Here is a 17,280-nt window from a genome sequence, read left to right as displayed (position 1 = left end):
GATGATTTTGTAAGAGAGTTAAGAAGGTGTAAGGAGGAGGAGTAGTAGTGGAGGAGGAAAATTCAGGGGTAAGCAGAGGTGAAGAGAGGGAAATTGATTTGGGTTGCAGAAAGTGGAAGAAGAGTAAGGTAGAGGATGGAGAGCAAAGTATAGGAAGGTTTAGTTAGTAAGGTAAGAACGGATAATTGGAGTGCAGGGAGAGGGCCCTTACAGGCAGGTTAGAATATAAGTATTCAGGGGTGGGTGGGAAAAGGAGTAGGGTAGAGAAGTGAAGGGAAGCCCAGCCCAAGCTCAGCGAGGGCAAAACAGAGCAGGCAGACTCAAACTACTAGCTTGTCCATGAAGCCAAAAAAAAAGGAAAAATAAACTATCAGTAAACAGTTTGAATTTATGCGGAGTTTGGAGGTATGTTGTTCTAGTTCTCAAGTAAAATGGAACTTTATGAATGAGCTTGGCTACTGGTAAATAATAAACCAAAATTATTATTTCTTGTAACCACTCTACTCGTCTCTATATGACTTTGCAAGATAAGGTTGCATGGTCAAAAGCTTAACGAGGAGGCACAGTAATGTGCTGTGACAGCAGTTAGCTATTATGCTTAATTACAGAAAGAACACATTTAAGTGGTAGATGTACAAAGCTTGGCAGTATTAGCTTAGTTACGCATATCTGTGGAGATACAATATTCTATCATGGAACTTATAAACAAAGACATTGGCAACTTTCAAACACTGGACCCCACCCATTTTGGGTTTGTGAAGGGCCAATCTTGTCTCCTGAATCTGATTGACTTCTTCGAATCAGTCTCCAGAGCTGTGGACGAGGGTAAGGCGGTCCACACAGCCTATCTGGACCTCGCCAAGGCCTTTGACACCATCCTCCACTCTGGAATCATAGATAAACTTACTAAGCTGGGCATAAATCCCTATGTCACTCGATGGGTTGCCAACTGGCTTACTGACAGAACCCAGACTGTAAAAGTAGCCGACTCTAAATCCAGCTCCAGACAAGGGAGAAGTGGAGAACCTCAGGGTTCAGTCCTGGGACCACTCTTGTTTGGCATCTACTTCTCTGAAGTACAGGCCAACACTAAGGGACTCTGGCTAACAAAGTTTGCAGATGACTGCAAACTGGGAGCCATTATTGAATCCCCAAATGATGTGGTTATTCTACAAAAGGGCCTTACAGAAACAGATGCCTGGTGCCAGAGCCATGGGCTCAAGCTTAATGCCAAGAAATGTATAGTTATTCCCTTTGGAAAAAAACATGTACCCATGAATTACCACATAGGTAGCAGGACACTAAACATCAAAAGTGAGATGAGAGACTTAGGGACACAGGTGGACAGTGGTCTCACTTTTGATAACCACATTGCCACAACAGTCAGGAAATCCTTCTATGTGGCACACCTCATCACTAAGGGCTTTTCATCCAGAAAAAAGGAGGTCATTGTCCCACTGTACTCATCCCTCATTAAACCCATTACAGAGTATAATGTCCCATTTGGTATGCACCTCACAAGACATATGCAACAACTGGAAAGGCCACAGAAATACCTCACTAAAAGAATCACAGGCCTAAAGCAGATGCCATATGCTGACCGTCTAAAAAAACTCCAGCTATACTCTGTGGCATATCGTCTACTCAGAGGCGATCTCTGCTTAACATACAAGGCCATGTCAAACCCTGAGCTGTTGGACATGCTCCACTTAAAGAAATCCCAATCCCTCAGAGCCACACGCTCCAGGGATCTTAACCTTGTCATCACAATGAACAAAATATGCTGGAGGGATAGGTTCCTGACCCAGAGACTCCCCATACTCTGGAATAGACTGCCCATACATGTCAAGCAGAGCGCCTCATTGGCCCTCTTCAAAAGGAACCTTGATGATTGGATGGGAGATAGGAAATTCACCCCGGGGATCATGTCAGTCGCCCTGCTAGACAGGGGCCCAGAGAAGTAAATATTGTGGGGAGAAATATCCAGGGAATTGTTATGGCTAGGCTTGCATAGGCCCTAGGGCCGATAGCCTAGTACCAACCTATGAACCTATAAGCGAGAGTGTCATTAATGGTGGGGCAGAACAAACAATGCAGGAATACTGCTCAAGTGAGGGAGCGTCTGACCTGGAGGGAGAGAGAGAAAAGTAAAAATAAAATAAGTTCAGCCTATTAAGGAAGAGAAAAATGTCTTACAGCAGGTTGTGTGAATTCCAGTGGTTTGCAAGTGGAAAGAGGAAGAGAGCAACAGTGAAGAAAAGTGTCAGTGAGATGGAGAACAACAGTGCTGTGTAAAGTGAAACAGGATTGAAAGGACACCAGAAGCAGGTTAACTAGGAGGGGTATGAGAAGTGGGATATGTCAGGAGAGACATGAAAGTATCAAGTCCCTTGACCGGGGAGAGTAGTAGTAGTGGCAATAAACATAATGAGAGGGGTTGATTACAGGTTAGAGTTGCAATGTTACAGTAATTTGAAAAACAAGGGTAGTAAGAGAGACATAACTGGAACACGGGAGTTCAAGCTCAGTATGTCTGTGCATAGAGTCAAAAAAGACTTCAATATAAGTACTAGTATGACATTTACACAGAAAGCAATTGTATCAGTTTTAGGATTAACAGTGGAGGAAATGTTCCCATCAAGGTAACAGACATTTAAAGGTATTGCATTTCACTGCAGTTTTTACAGTTTACTAAACAACAAGCTAAATGGGAAAATGCAACATAAGCTACAGTACAAAGTTGTCTACAATGCTAAAAGGGGAAAAAAAGGTAAAGCATCCTGGAAAACCGCTAAGCAGAACAGCTTAAAAATGAGGTCAGCTACAATAATGCAATTAAAGTAACTGTGCACAGCTAGTGCAGTACCTCATCCAAGGGTAGTTGTACAATAGACAGGTAAATATGCAAGAGTATGCAGACTCCAAGAATATTCAGTCGGAGCTCAGCAAAAGCATTTAATATTAAACTTAGTTGTTTCAACTTTATTACTTTCCTTAAGAACAAAAACAATGTAATTTGTCTTTATGCAAGTAATAGGATACCATTTCTGTTATGCCGGGATAAAATTTCAAGATAATCATTAATTCCCATCACACTGCTGTATTCCCATGTGTACATTTGTCCCAATAACCTGTTTTGTTTAATGTATACTTTCTTGTCAGTTACATATCTGCTAGCTTTTATTCAAAAAATGGTAGCCATTCATTGATATTTTTTTGATTAGCTTTACTTACTCAAAAGTATAATCTCCTTATCTGAAGTATTATTCATCATCTCTATTATATCCTGGCATAGAGATTCAGTAATCTTTTTCCAGCTACTTTTTGATCTTGGCAATTCAGTAATAGTGACTGTATACACTCCCAGACACAATTCTAAATCATTTTTTTATTAGTAGTATATCTTTTTTTCTTTCTTGCACCACTTTGCATCTGCTGATCATCAGCCCCCTCTCAGCCAATTGCCCTATTTGTTCCCTATCCCTGGGAGAATCGGTTGTCTTGACTCTAAGGGGCAATCGTTAAGGCAGCCATCGGAGTGCCTTAGAATTTTTTCTTTTAAGCTCTCTCCCTTGCACATGCATCATCATAGCTATATATCTCTGTCATACTCAGGCAGTTCTGGTAACTTCGTACCTTCATATTCTACTGGCAGGGGTGCTTTTCCCAGTGCTACTCTGCATACTTACCCTCCCTGTTGAACTGTTGGATTCCTTTTCTTATCATTCAGTTTTTCTCTTCTGATGAGTTTAGGTAAGTATGAGCTGAATAAAGCACCAGGGAGGCCAAACATTTCTTAATCAGCTAAATTTTAAATTCCAGCTCCATTATCATTGTATTCCATTTTTAATTTGATCTTAAATTTTCTTCTTAACTTCTTCCCATGAAGTTTAGCAGTCATGGACATTGTATCAAAAAACTCCCAGATGCTTATTTCTGTGTCCCAGAAGTATGGTCATGCCTGAACCAGGGAATGACTAGGAAGGTTATGCAGGACCAGGAAGTGACTAGGATGATTATGCCTGAGCTATGGAGTGGCTAGGATGGTCGTGTTTGAACCAGGGATTGACTAGGATAACAGTTCAGCATTATAACCTTGGTTTTCGAAGGGTTTGTTTTATAAAATGACAAATCTTGGCATTTCTTCTGTTTCCAGAATAAAATGGGACATCATCATCTGGCCTTTATGGACAAAGGAAGACATCATGTATAGAGAATGCAATTTTTATTTCATTACCTGACTGTACAAATCCTGGCAATTGAGATCTCCTGATTAATAATGTCAAGGGCTACACATATACTGCATATTAACATGGTGACTTTGGGAACTCTTGACAAGTGTCCCTTTGTAAATAAAAGGGATCTGACACCTACCAAGCTATCTTAATGTTTGCTAAGGAGTTCTTGAATACATCAAAATTTGGACTGTGTAAGCTCTCCAGGAATCCATGCTGTTTTATTACCTCTCTTGAGAAAACTGAAATAATGCTACTGAAAGCCTTATCAGCATCTGGACGTATTACTAGTAACAGATTGTTTGAGTCTCTGGCATCATCAGTATAACATAGTTGTTTTCAGTATATTGTCAAAGATCTGCCTCTCGTCAAAAAAAACACATTGGTTTATGTCTCTTAATCTCAGCAACTGTCTCACCATTCTTGTTGTAATATTCACGTAAGTACTGTGCAGTCATGATTTAGTATTGATACTTGCCTCTGTGATGAAGAATTCATAAGGTCTTTCCTCTGTTTACAAATTACTGATATTACTGCTTCCCCCAAGTTGTTGGAACTCCTTTCCCTTCCAACACTTGCCTCATCATAACATCTATTCATTTTTGCCCCCCTACTTTCCAAATTTTCATAAACAACCCCTTGTCACTTAGAGATTTGCACACTATGGTTTATTTATCTGCACTTTAACTTCCTTAACTGGCTTTGCATCACTAATCGGTGTAAATTTGCACACTGCAATTTTGGTAAATAAATTCCACCAAAATAAGCCTGAGTTTTTCTCTTGCTATCATACAGATGTCCTTCTATTCCCACGTTGCAGTATTCTTAACATGGGGGAGATTCCTGCCTAGGTGACCTGAATGTCCAGCCAGTATATCAAAGACTTAAGCTACTGCAAGGTACATGTGACGTTGCACATAGAACAGCCAACATCAGCCATGAAAGTGATGTCTTCATATACCATCCTCAGAACTTCTCTGCCACTAGTCCAAACCACTGTTCATCTGATCATTGAATGTTTTTCTACAATTCAGATAAGTGCCCCATTGGGGAAAACCTTACTGCGCTTTTGCTACTGCATGCATGTTAGAGGTAAAGTCATCCAAAAAGGGCAAGTGCCACTGTGGAAGACAGGGTCCACACAAAGACAACCATGACCAGTGTCTTTTCTGTCTGGGGTCCGATCATGACTGCAAGGCCTGTGCCATCTGTCAAGCGTTGATCCCTAAAAGACTCAGCAGTCATCTGCCTACCCTTAATATATATCTTGAAAAACAGAGACTGAAACAACTAGTGCTAGGTATGGAAGGTACTCCAGGTCCATTGGGTGAGCCCCTGAAGAAAAAGGTGAAAAAGGTAAGGCCTGAATATTTCGTTGCACCTCTGATCCCAAACATCTGTCTTGAGGCCGGTAAAGGCCTGGAGGTACGTAGGGTGTCTGGTCCTCCTCCTTTGGCTGGTACTGATTAAAAGTCACTAGGGAGGGTTACTTCAGCATGTCTGCAAAGGTATCACAGACATCCGTTATGGACGTTAAGGGGGAACCGCAGCTCACTCCTTCAAAAGTTCCTAGTAGTATCTCTCCTGCCCTTCCATCGAGGTTTTGCCAACTTCAGCTCCAGAAACTGGTCATACATCAGACCTTCCATTCCAGCCTAGAGTAGGCCTTCCTCTGAAGAGAAAACACAAATAAAAACATGTGTCTCCTAGTCAGGAGCCTTCTCCAGATTGGAAAGCCATTTCTCAAGGGATTTTGAATGCCTTCCTGGCACTTAGGCCTTCCACTTTGTAACCACCTATTCCAGCATCTCCTATTTCTCCTCCACATAGGAGTACATCTGCTGAACAAGAGGCCCTTGAAGAAGATCATCTTCAGATGAGTCCCTGGCTTAATCCACTCAAATAGACTCTCCTCTGGGATATGCCTCCCCTGAAGTGGATTCCAGTGGCAGGCATTCTCCAGAAGAGGATATTACTTTTGGAGAAACTATCTCCAGAATGAGGGGAGTTTTCAAGTGGGAAAGCTCCCAGGTCTCATAAGTACAAAAAGGTACTATGACCTGTTGCAAATAGATTCTCCTGCTCCTTTAGCCATTCCACCTGTTTTGCCAGCTTTCCAAGATGTCTTTCTTGCAGGATCAAGAAAAAACTGATTCATAACCTCCTGCTCCTAAAAGGCCAGACAGGTTCTATAAGGTTCCTGAAGACAGTAGTTAAATGTACAAATGTCCTCTTGCAGAACCAGCTGTGATCTCTCTGTCTGATGATAAAACTACCAAATTACTGCCCTGCACCAACCTCCTGGCCTCAGATAAGACCAGTAAAATGATGGAGAGAATTTCAAAAAAGGTCTACACCTCTTCTAGTCTGGCTTTTAGGGCCATTAATTACAATGCACACATGTCTAAGTACATTCTGGGCCTACTTTCACAGGCCTGTAAATTGCTGACAGATCTCCCAGACTCAGCAGCAAAATCCCAGCTTTCGTCCCTCTTGGCAGTTTCACCCCAGGTTACCAGGCACTCCATAAAATGCAGTTATGACGCAGCTGAGGTATCTGCAAGATCAGCAGCATCTGGCTCTGTCCTCAGGAGATATTTCTGGCTGAGGTTGCAGCCTTTGCCTGAGGATTTCAAGGCAAAACATATGGGTGTACCACTGGACAATACCACCCTATTTGGCTCCAGTGCTGCAGCCCTCTTCAAGTCCCTTTAAGAGAAAAGGAAAGAACTTCAGGAGATAAAACATATTTTTGTCTCCCCAGTTCCAAAATTCCATAGGAACTACCCTTCTAGGCCTAATTTTGTAAGGAAGAAGACCCGTGCATACTCCCAACACAAGAAGGGCACACACAGGCAGATGTATCCTAGGTCTCAGCCATCCTCTGCTCAAAAGGCCCCCTTTCCAGACAAGCCAGGTAGTCTATGACTACCTGGCAACTTCCTCAGAAATCCCTCTTTCCCAGCACCTTTTCTCATTTCCTTTCAAAATGGACAAGCATTACCTCAGACAAATAGAGTCTGTCTTTTGCACAAGGAGGTTACTACATAACTTGGAAAACCACTCCTCATTTCATGGAGTTTCTACAACCCCCAAAGGACTGCATCCACCTTTTCTCTCAAGTTATTCATGACTTGCAAACTCAAGGAACCATTTTTGAGGTTCCCTCACTGGAAAGAGGAAAAAGGTTCTATTCCAGGATGTTCTTAGTTCCCAGGAAAGATGATCCTTGGAGACCAATTTTAGACTTGTCCCAACTCAATCTATTCCTTCAAGTCCCCACTTTCAGGATGTTTATCCTGCAAACTCTGTTTCCACTCTTGGTAACTCAGGCTTATCTGGTTTCCTTAGCTATAAAGGATGCATACCTCCACATCCCCATCCATCTTCTGTTCAGGGAATTCTTACGGTTTTCTGTTGCTTCCTCTCATTTTCAGTTCTGTACTTTGCCCTTTGGACTCTCTACAGCTCCAAGGGTATTCACAAAGTGTTTGGCTCCTGTCATTGCCTTTTACAGACTCCAGGGAATGCTCATCTACCCTTACCTGGATGACCTGCTCATTCAAGCAGAACATCTAGACACTTATTTATTTATTTATTTAAATTTGTTGACCGGGAGTGTCCGACTGGACGTAGGTCCCCTTTCAGCGGAGGCCCGGGGAGAAAAGCTCCACAGTAAAATAAACAGACAGTATATACATTGGATTACATAGTGAATAACAATTTACATAGCAATTACTTACAACATATTTCCAGATGAAGAACATAGTACATCAGTAGACAACTAGAATCTTTATCTGTGAAGTGCATACCAGACATTAACAAATGTTACAAGATGAAGCAGTTTGTGCTGTATAATAAGTACTGGCTTATGAGCATCTGAGCTTGCTATAATCAAGGTAGTTAGTGGAGTGGAAAGAAAGGTAGTGGTTGGATGGGGTGGATGATATTAGAGTGGGAGTTGCAAGGGCATAGCCAGCATGTTTTTAGTTGCGCTTTTAGTAAAGTTTTGAAGTGGGTGTATGATGGTATGGAGGTAATTGTGGGTGGGAGTGAGTTCCATAATTTGGCTATGGCGCAAGAGAATAGTGCTTCACCAGCAGAGTTATTGGCCTTAGTGATCTGCAAGTGATTTTTGCTGCTGGATCTTAGTGGTCTGGTGGTGCGATAGGGTTGAAGTAGATTCTGGAGGGATGGGACATTTAGTGGATGGTTTACTAGTTTGTGGGCGAGTGAGAGTTGATACCACTGAAGGAGGTGAGGGAGTTCAAGCCAGCCCAGTTCAGCAAGTGAGAGACAGTGGTGACTACGGTAGGATGCCCCTGTGGCGAATTTGGCAATTTTGTTGTAGCAGGTCTCTAGCTTGTTTAGATCACATTGCCTTAGGTTGGTATATATTGGAGAGGCATAAAGTAGGGTGGAGATAAGGTGGGAATTTGCTATTGAAATCTTTGCTGCTTTGGTGAGAAATTGCTTATTTCTGTATAACGCTCCTAGTTTTTTGTGGACTTTTTTTATAGTCATGGATATGTGAATGTCAAATTTTAGTTTATTGTCCATTTCCACTCCTAGCAATTTGGTGTGTTCAGTTGGGTATATAGTGGTGTTGTCTTTTGCCGTGATGTTAAAGTGAGAGTTGTTTTGAGTATGTTTGGTGGGTTGGAAGATGAGTAGTTTAGTTTTGTTTGGGTTGAGTATTAATCGGGCATCGGATAACCATGTTTCAACAGAGGAAAAGGCTTCCTCTGTGACTTTTTGCAGTTTTGGTAGGGACTGGGCTGAGCAGATGATGGTCGAGTCATCTGCGTATTGTATGAGTGTGCCATGTTTGGTGGCAGAGGCTAGATTATTGGTGTAAACAGAGAAGAGTAGGGGTCCAAGGATGGATGCTTGGGGAACCCCTATGGAGACAGGTAGTTGGGGAGATATGTCATTCTGCCATACAACGGATTGTTGGCGGTCAGACAGGTAACTCTGAAAATAGTTGGTGACCGATTGTGAGAAGGATAGGTTATTGAGGACAGAGATAAGTTGTTTGTGTGGGACCATGTCAAATGCTTTAGATAGGTCTAGAAAAGTAGCAGAGGAGAAGTAGCCATTGTTTTTATGCTGAAGGACAGTATTAGTAAAGGAGAGTAAGGCAGTGGTGGTGCTATGGTTTGGTCAGAAACCATGCTGAGTACTGGAAAGGAGGTTGTTAGTAAGGAGGTAGTCTGAGAGTGTATGCATCTCTCTAGCATTTTGGAGAGTGGAGAGAGAATAGCTATGGGGCAGTAATTGGTTAGTTCTGTGGAGGGTCCGCCTTTGTGGAGGGGAATTATATGTGGAGGGCTCTGTTCCTGGCCACTTTGCAACAGAACCTTCAACCACCATCTCTGTGCTCCTCAGCCTGGGATTCACCATCAACTACAGCAAGTCTACCCTATCTCCATTTCAGTACCAGATTTTCATAGGTTGCAGGAAAAGGACAGACCTGATGATGGCTTTTCTGCCTTTACAAAAGGTGCAGTCACTGCAGACTTACTTCCAACAGTTGCTTCCTCTGTCCTCTCTGACTGCCAGGGAGTTTCTCAGGATGCCAGGGTTCATAGCTTCAGTTATACCAATGCTGCCCCAGCCAGACTCCACATGCGAAAGTTCCAGTGGTACCTGAAAACACTCTGGTCCCAACATGTTCATCCTCGAGAATTTGTCCTTCCACTTCTGCCTTCCCTAAAGAAGGAACTGCTTTGGTGGATTCAACAAGTTTCTCAGACTCCAGGACTTCCCCTGCACCCTCTTCCTCCAATACAAGAAATGTTCACAGATGCTTTAGATTTGGGGTGGGGAACAACTCTGGGGAACTTAAAGGTCTAAGGCCTATGGTCTTTCTCCATAAGGAAGCAACGCATAAACATCAAAGAGATGAGGGTTCTGTTCCTGGCCCTTCAAGCCTTTAGGTCATCTTCTACCAGGCCCTTTGAAGCTGTTCACAGACAACACCACTGTTCTCTGGTATGTGAACAAGCAAGGGGGGAACAAAGTCTTACCTATTCTGCAGATTAACAATCCAAGCTTGGGAGATTGCTCTTCAAGCAAAGGTAACTTTGACAGCTGTTTACATTCCTTCACCTCAAAAAGTTCAGGCAGACACACTGAGCAGATCCATGATACAAGACCAGAAATGGAAGATCCACAGGGATGTGTTTCTGGACATTCATCCACCACTGGGATACACCTCAAATAGATTTATTTGCCTCTCCTATGAACAGACAACTTCCAAAGTTCTGTGCCTGACTCACACACCCTCTGGTTTGGAAGGTGGATGCCCTATGATTCTCATGGAGGGGGATGTTTCTCTACATATTCCCCCTAATTTTGAAAGTCCTGCTGAAGATACAGAAGGACAAACCAAAAATCTTGTTAGTGACCCCCTTTTGGCCAAGACAGCATTGGTTCCCCCTTCTTCTGCAATTACCCAAGGGCAATCTTCACAAGTTACCTCACAGGGTGGATCTACTCACACAAGACAAGGGAGCTGTCCTTCACGCACATTTAGCAACACTGAACCAGACCTTGTGGGTGACAGGTTTCTGATTCCTTTCAGACACCTCTTCTCTGAGGACATGCATCTAGTCCTGCAGGAGGCCAAGAAACCTAATACAAGGAGATCCTACTTGTCCAAATGGAAGAAGTTCTCCATCTGGTGTCTTAATAAGAGACTCAATCCATTTTCAGTGGATATTCCCCTTGTCCTTTCTACTTGTGTGAGTTGCTCAAGGTTGGTCTGGCTTATTCTCCAGTTAAAGCTCATTTATCATCCATTTCTGCATGTCTTCCTTTGTCTCCATCTTGGCTTCTAGACTAGAGGTTAAACTTTTCTTAAAAGGTGTCCTTCACATCAGAACTCCACGGAAACCTATTCTTCTTCCCTGGGACCTAAATTTTGTTTTACAAAAACTGACCCAGACTCCCTTCCAGCCTGCTGCCTTCTCTTCTCTAAATGTTTGCACTTGGAAACTGTTTTACTGGTGGCCATTACTTCTGGTAGGTGAGTTTCTGAACTCCAAGCTTTAATGGCTTCACAACCTTTTATGATTTTTCACAATGATAGGGTGTCCCTTCATACCAACCCTTCCTTCATGACTAAAGTGGTTAATGAGTTGTCCCTCAATCAGTCTGTTCACTTACCCACCTTTTTTCCTTCTCCTCAAAACTCCAGTGAAAGGGTGCTGCACACATTGGATGTACACAGACAATTCAGATTATATCTGGATAAGACCAAATCCATTAGAAAGTCTGAGCAATTCTTTGTTTCCTTTCACCCAGGGCGCTGGGACAGCCTTTCTCTAAACAGACTATTTTATCTTAGATCTCTAGGGCAGTTTCCTTTGGCTATCTCTCTCAGGGGGAAAACTCTTTCTTCCTCTGTTAAGGCCCACTCCACTAGAGTAGTGGCTTCTTCTGGATCCTTCTTTAAAGGTCTAGACATTGCTTCTATTCCGGAAGCAGCTACTTGGTCCTCTGTCCCTACATTTACAAAACACTGCAAGCTGGATTCTATTTCCAGATTCAGAGCAGGATTTGCAAGGGCAATTCTGCATGGATTTAAGGAGACTTCTTGTGCTCCTACCCCTCTTTTTCACTCATGAGCTTTGGTATTCTTCCTCATGTTATGAATACTACAAAATGGGAATAGAAGGACATAGAATAGTTGTGTAAAATCTTAATATAACTATAGATGTCTCTTCCATGTTGCACTATTCTATGCCACCCTCCTTCCCCCTTGGTTCATGCACTTCTTTGGATATGTCTTTGGATATTCCCAATTGCCTCTTATCCTTGGACTGGTGTTCTGACTGAAGCATTCAATTTTGAGGATGGTACATGGAGATGTCACTTTTATGGCCGACATCAGCTGTTCTATGTGCACTATCACACGTACGTTTCAGTAGCTTAAGTCTTTGGCATACTGACCAGACGTTTGGGCTGCCTAGGTGGGGATCTCCCCCATGTTATGAATACTGCAATATAGAAGAGAAGGACTTCTATGGTTGTGGTAAGATTTTACCCAATTAGTCTTTCTTTTTAGAAGTATTTAAAAATCTCCAATATTATCCTAGGGCTTCTGGTTAATGTTCACAAGTGTGGGGTCTCTCATTTTTGGAAAGTGACACTGTGCAAACAGGTTCAGAGGTTCATAGCTGTTTACTAGGCTAAGGACCACAATGGTCTTTTTAAGGCTAGCCATGCATCCCAAATCTCTGACAAGTTCTGCTATCCTTGATAAATGTAACCAGGAGCTTGGGAGATGAATAATTTACAAGTAGGGGCCTGGGAGATGAGCCATTTACATGTTGCCTGTGTCCATTAGAAGCATAGGTGCCAAGCCATGGATGAACTCCCTGTTCCCCATACAAGTGTCCAAGTTACATTTAAATTGAGTTAGGGGGAAACTCTGCTTCACATAGATGGGGAGCCTGTTCCAGAGATAGAGTAGTCTCTGGGATACATACCTGTCTCTCCAACAGGTCCTATTTATATCACAGGCAAAGTTTAAGTCTTTAGAATGGGTAATTCTGGTGCTGTTTGTTTTGCTGATATGCAGGAGGTCCATCAGAGGGGGGTCTGACAATGCCCTGTATGCCAGGCATAGATTTCCTCTCAACAGCCTGTAAGAGACATAATACAGGGATAGGGCCTTGATGTGGTCTGCATAGGACATTTTACTTACTCCCTGTATTCTTTTAGTGAGGAACCTCTGTGGACATTCCATTTGTTGGATATGCCTGATTAGGTATGTACCAAAGGGGACACTGTACTGAATGACAGGTCTGATGAATGCCGTTTACAGTGGAACAATGACTTCCTTGGACCTAGACGCCATACTTTTGTTTATAAGGTGCGTAGCATAGAATGATTTCCTCACTACTGTAGACACGTGATGGTCAAAGGCTGGATTACTGTTTATGTGTGTCCCAAAGTCCCTGACTACTGGGTCAGCTATAAGGGGTGTGTTGTCAATATGATGACTTCCCAAAGGATACTATTATGCATTTCTTAGCATTTGGTTTTAGTCCATGGCTCTAACACCAGTTGTTTGTCTGTGTCAGCCCTTCCTGGAGAACATTTGTGTCAGTGTGGGATTCAATGGCAGCTCCTAATTTGTAATCATCTGCAAATTTAGTCAGCCACAGACCACTGACATTGGCCTTGACTTCAGAGAAGTAAATGACAAAAAGAAGTGGTCCAAGGACTGATGTCTGAGGGACTCCACTTGTGACTGGCCACTTTGTAGAGGTGGACTCCCCAGTCTTAACTTCCTGAGTCCTGTCTGTGAGCCAGTTGGCTATCCACCAGGTGACATATGGGTCTCTACTTAACCTGTTGAGTTTAACAATGCCCAAGTGGCATATTGTGTCAAATCCCTTGGCCAGATCAAGGTTAGCAGTGTGAACCATTTTGCCCTCATCTGTTGCTTTGGTGACCTTCTCAAAGAAGTCCACCAGGTTAAGTAGGCATGACCTGTACTTGATGAAACCAAACTGGGTTGGGTCCAGTGTCTGGACGTTTACTATATCATTCTTGATCATTTCCATGATAATTCTTTCTATGGCTTTGTATATAAAACTAGTGAGACTTATGGGTCTGTAGTTTCCAGGGTCTGTAGATGGCCCACCTTTGTGCAGAGGGATGACTGTTGCTGTTCTCCATTCGTGAAGCACAAAGCCTGTTTGGAGGCTACAGTTAAATAGCAATTCCAGAGCGCCTGACAGGTCATGTGTCATGCTACTTAGAAAGCACCCTGGGATATTGTCTGGGCCCACTGATACATTTTTTCTTGACCTTAGAAAGAGCATTAAGGACCTGTTCCAAAGTGATATCAGTGGGAGTTATATTTGATGGTATTTACTAAGAGAAGGTTTGGGGGGAGAGGGGGTAAAGTTGGAGCTGAATTTGTCCAATGAGCTCTACACAAGGTTATGTATTGCCTTTAAAGTTGCGGATATAACTAAAGAATGCCTTGTGGTTGTTCTTGACCTGGGCGGCCAAATTTACCTCAAATTTGACTTTGTTAGACTTTATTTGTCCTCTGAGTTGTTTGTTTAATTTGATGAGTGTACTTGTATCTTGCTGGGTGCCGCACCTCAATTTTTGCCATGATTTTCTTCCTTCTGTTATACAACCTATTGATTTTGCGATTCTACCAGGGTGGCTTTTTTTTTTAGTTAGTTCTGTATGTTTTCTTCTTGGTAGGTACAGCTGTCTCTATACAGCTATTAACATGCTTGTATAGGGTTTCTGTGAACAGTTCTGCAAAGGCAGCAGGGTTTTCAGGTTTTATAGGGGCCTCAAATTTTGCCAGGTTATCACTTAATAGCAGGAAGTTAGCCCTAGATTAGTTCCTGAATATTCCAGGGTTAGCTGGGGATCCAGGTTTTATTTTTACTTCAAAGGAGACCATTTTGTGGTCTGACCTTACCAGAGAAGACATTACACTAGGGGGTGTGCAGCACTCTCCCATGTAAGTGAGGACCAGATCCAGTATGGATGCACCCTTGGTTGGTGTTTTGACACTCTGGTCCAGGGTGTCTGTGTTTACAAAATCCAGAAATCTCTGTGCCTGTATGTTTGGTGTCGTATAGGATTCCCAGTTAATAGTGGGGTAATTAAAGGTGCTCATGAATATGGTATTGTGTTGGATGGTGAGTGTTTCCAATAACTTTAAATACATTGTATGGGTTTCCTGAGTTATAGAGGGGGATCTATAGCTTGCAAGGAAGTAGTACTGGATTTTGCCTATGGTGATTTGAACATGAAGCAGCTCAAATGCATTGTCCTGTTGACCAGCCTTGAGGTATATTTATTTTTGATGTAAATAAAGACACCGCCACCTTTAGTCCCTGTCTGTGTAGTAGCTGTAGTAGTCTAAATATGTGGAAGGCATTATAACCTTGCACTGTCAGTGTGCTCTCCGAGGCTTTAAACCATGCCTCAGTGACTGCACAGACGTCATCATTCTCTGGGGTGAAGAGAACTTCTAGGGAGTGGAGTTTTTTATTTAGACTCCTAGCATTGAGCAGTAATACCTTTACATTTTCTTGGTTTTGATTTGCTATGCCAGAAGTACTTCCAGGTTGGCATTACCTAAAAAAGGCAATATGGGGGAAGACAATGTTTTTGCTAATATTTGAAAGCCTAGAGGTGAGAGGTGCCGACCATCTCTGTCAAAGCAGAGTGGTCTGTTGACCATCTCCTTCCATGCTGACAAATACTGCCCCCCTTAGAATGATACCAGAAACTAAGCCAATTATTTAAGCCATTAATCTTTTGGTCGTATTGTGGCATCATCCTTGGAGGAGGTAAAGTGCTGCTCAATGCTAGGCTCGTACCAGCCTGGGACATATATTCCAAGAGCTCCATGATGTCTATCTTCATATAGTCTAGGGAGGTACGTCTCTGGTCATTTTCACCCACGTGGACTATGACTGTGCATACTGGTACTTGTGGTCCAATGACTTGAGTGCATTGTGGAATGTGGCAGATCCTAGCCCCTGATAAGCAACTGACCATGACTTTCTCCTTTCCCAGCCTAGTGAGAGGGCCATCAGTGTGTCTCACGATGGAGTCTCCAATGGCCAGAATGTTGGATTGTCTGATGGCTTGCCTTATGGGATTAGAAGTAGAAGGTCCTTGAAATGTGACTATATGGGTTGATATGGGTGTTGTTTAGAAAGACTGCCTTTGGGGCTGCTGAGGACACTTGTTATGTGTACTTCTTCTAGGAGGTCTTTGGGGTTTAGGAAGGTTACATTTAAGTGCGGGTGTATATTGCAGCAACAACAAAGCACATCCACCACTTCTGGCCAGACAAGAAAAATGACGCAACCAGGATCCAATGTAGAAAATGTAATAAAAAATCTCTAGCGCCTCAGCTTAGAGCCTTCAAAAGAGAATAAAAGACACAAGAAGTACCCAAGTATTTATAGCACAACCAATTATCATTAATTGCATAATTGCTTTCAATTAAACTAAAAAAAACTTTCCAATTACATTCCACATTAATACCTACTGGAATTAAAGTCCCATACTTTAAAATAAAAACAGTCTCTTTATACAAAAGCCTTTTCTTTACATCCAAATTACCTCCCTTTCCGCAAATATTACATGAAAACTTATGGCTTGCTTTAAAAGAGATTCCATTAATATACTTGAATGTATTACACACATATTTACATACACTACATCTTCCACATGGAAATGTGCCTACTATACTAATCATAGGATCAATACTGCAGTTAGGGGTGGAGAAATTAGCATGTACTAATATATTTTGAATGCTTTTACCCTTACGGTATGAAAATATGGGTACCTTGTACATTTTCTCAGAAAGTTCTTTAAACTTTAAAAGAAAATTCCAATAATGTTTAATCACACCTTTTGCATTACTAGATAAGATGTCATAAGTAGTGACCACATAAATTTTTCTTAAATTGGACATTTCATTATTATTTATATTAGTTGATTGCCATATTTGTGATCTATTTATTTGTCTGTGGAGATTCCCTTTAGCTTTGTCCATCAAAGCATATACATTTTGTTTATAATAGCCCCTTTCAAGAAATAATTTAGCTGTTATATTAAGCTCATGTAATAAATCTGGGCCATTGTTACAAAGTCTTTGAACCTGAAGGAATTCCCCATAGGGTAAAGAATTTATTAAATGGGGTGGATGACAACTGTCTGCTGCAATGTAGTACAGAAGGTATAATTTATGCTATAAAATGCCCTTGCAATATGTTCTATGTGGGTGAAAGCAAGAGGGATTTTAAGCTTAGAATTCAAGAACATGTTAGGGACATTAAAAATGCTAGGCCTGAAAGCCCTTTTGCAATACATTTTGAAAAATATCATAACAAAAGTCCACATGGTTTGCAGTGTACTGTATTAGAACATATTTGTGGAAAGGGAGGTAATTTGGATGTAAAGAAAAGGCTTTTGTATAAAGAGACTGTTTTTATTTTAAAGTATGGGACTTTAAGTCCAGTAAGTATTAATGTGGAAT

At 42.0% G+C, this 17,280-nt stretch overlaps 1 protein-coding gene across 12 annotated transcripts in view; it reads left to right on the top strand.

Moving 5' to 3' along the window:
* LOC122799590 (RIMS-binding protein 2-like) overlaps window positions 1-17,280 on the top strand; it is a 2,967,700-nt gene that overhangs the window by 2,685,233 nt on the left and 265,187 nt on the right. The gene's annotated exons all lie outside the window — the stretch shown is intronic.

This window comes from Protopterus annectens, chromosome 4.part0 (assembly GCF_019279795.1).
Source record: "Protopterus annectens isolate FY-2018-M chromosome 4.part0, PAN1.0, whole genome shotgun sequence".
Taxonomy (NCBI): domain Eukaryota; kingdom Metazoa; phylum Chordata; order Ceratodontiformes; family Protopteridae; genus Protopterus; species Protopterus annectens.
The sequence above is the reverse complement of the archived record's forward strand: the minus strand, read 5'-3'. Positions and strand labels throughout refer to the sequence as shown.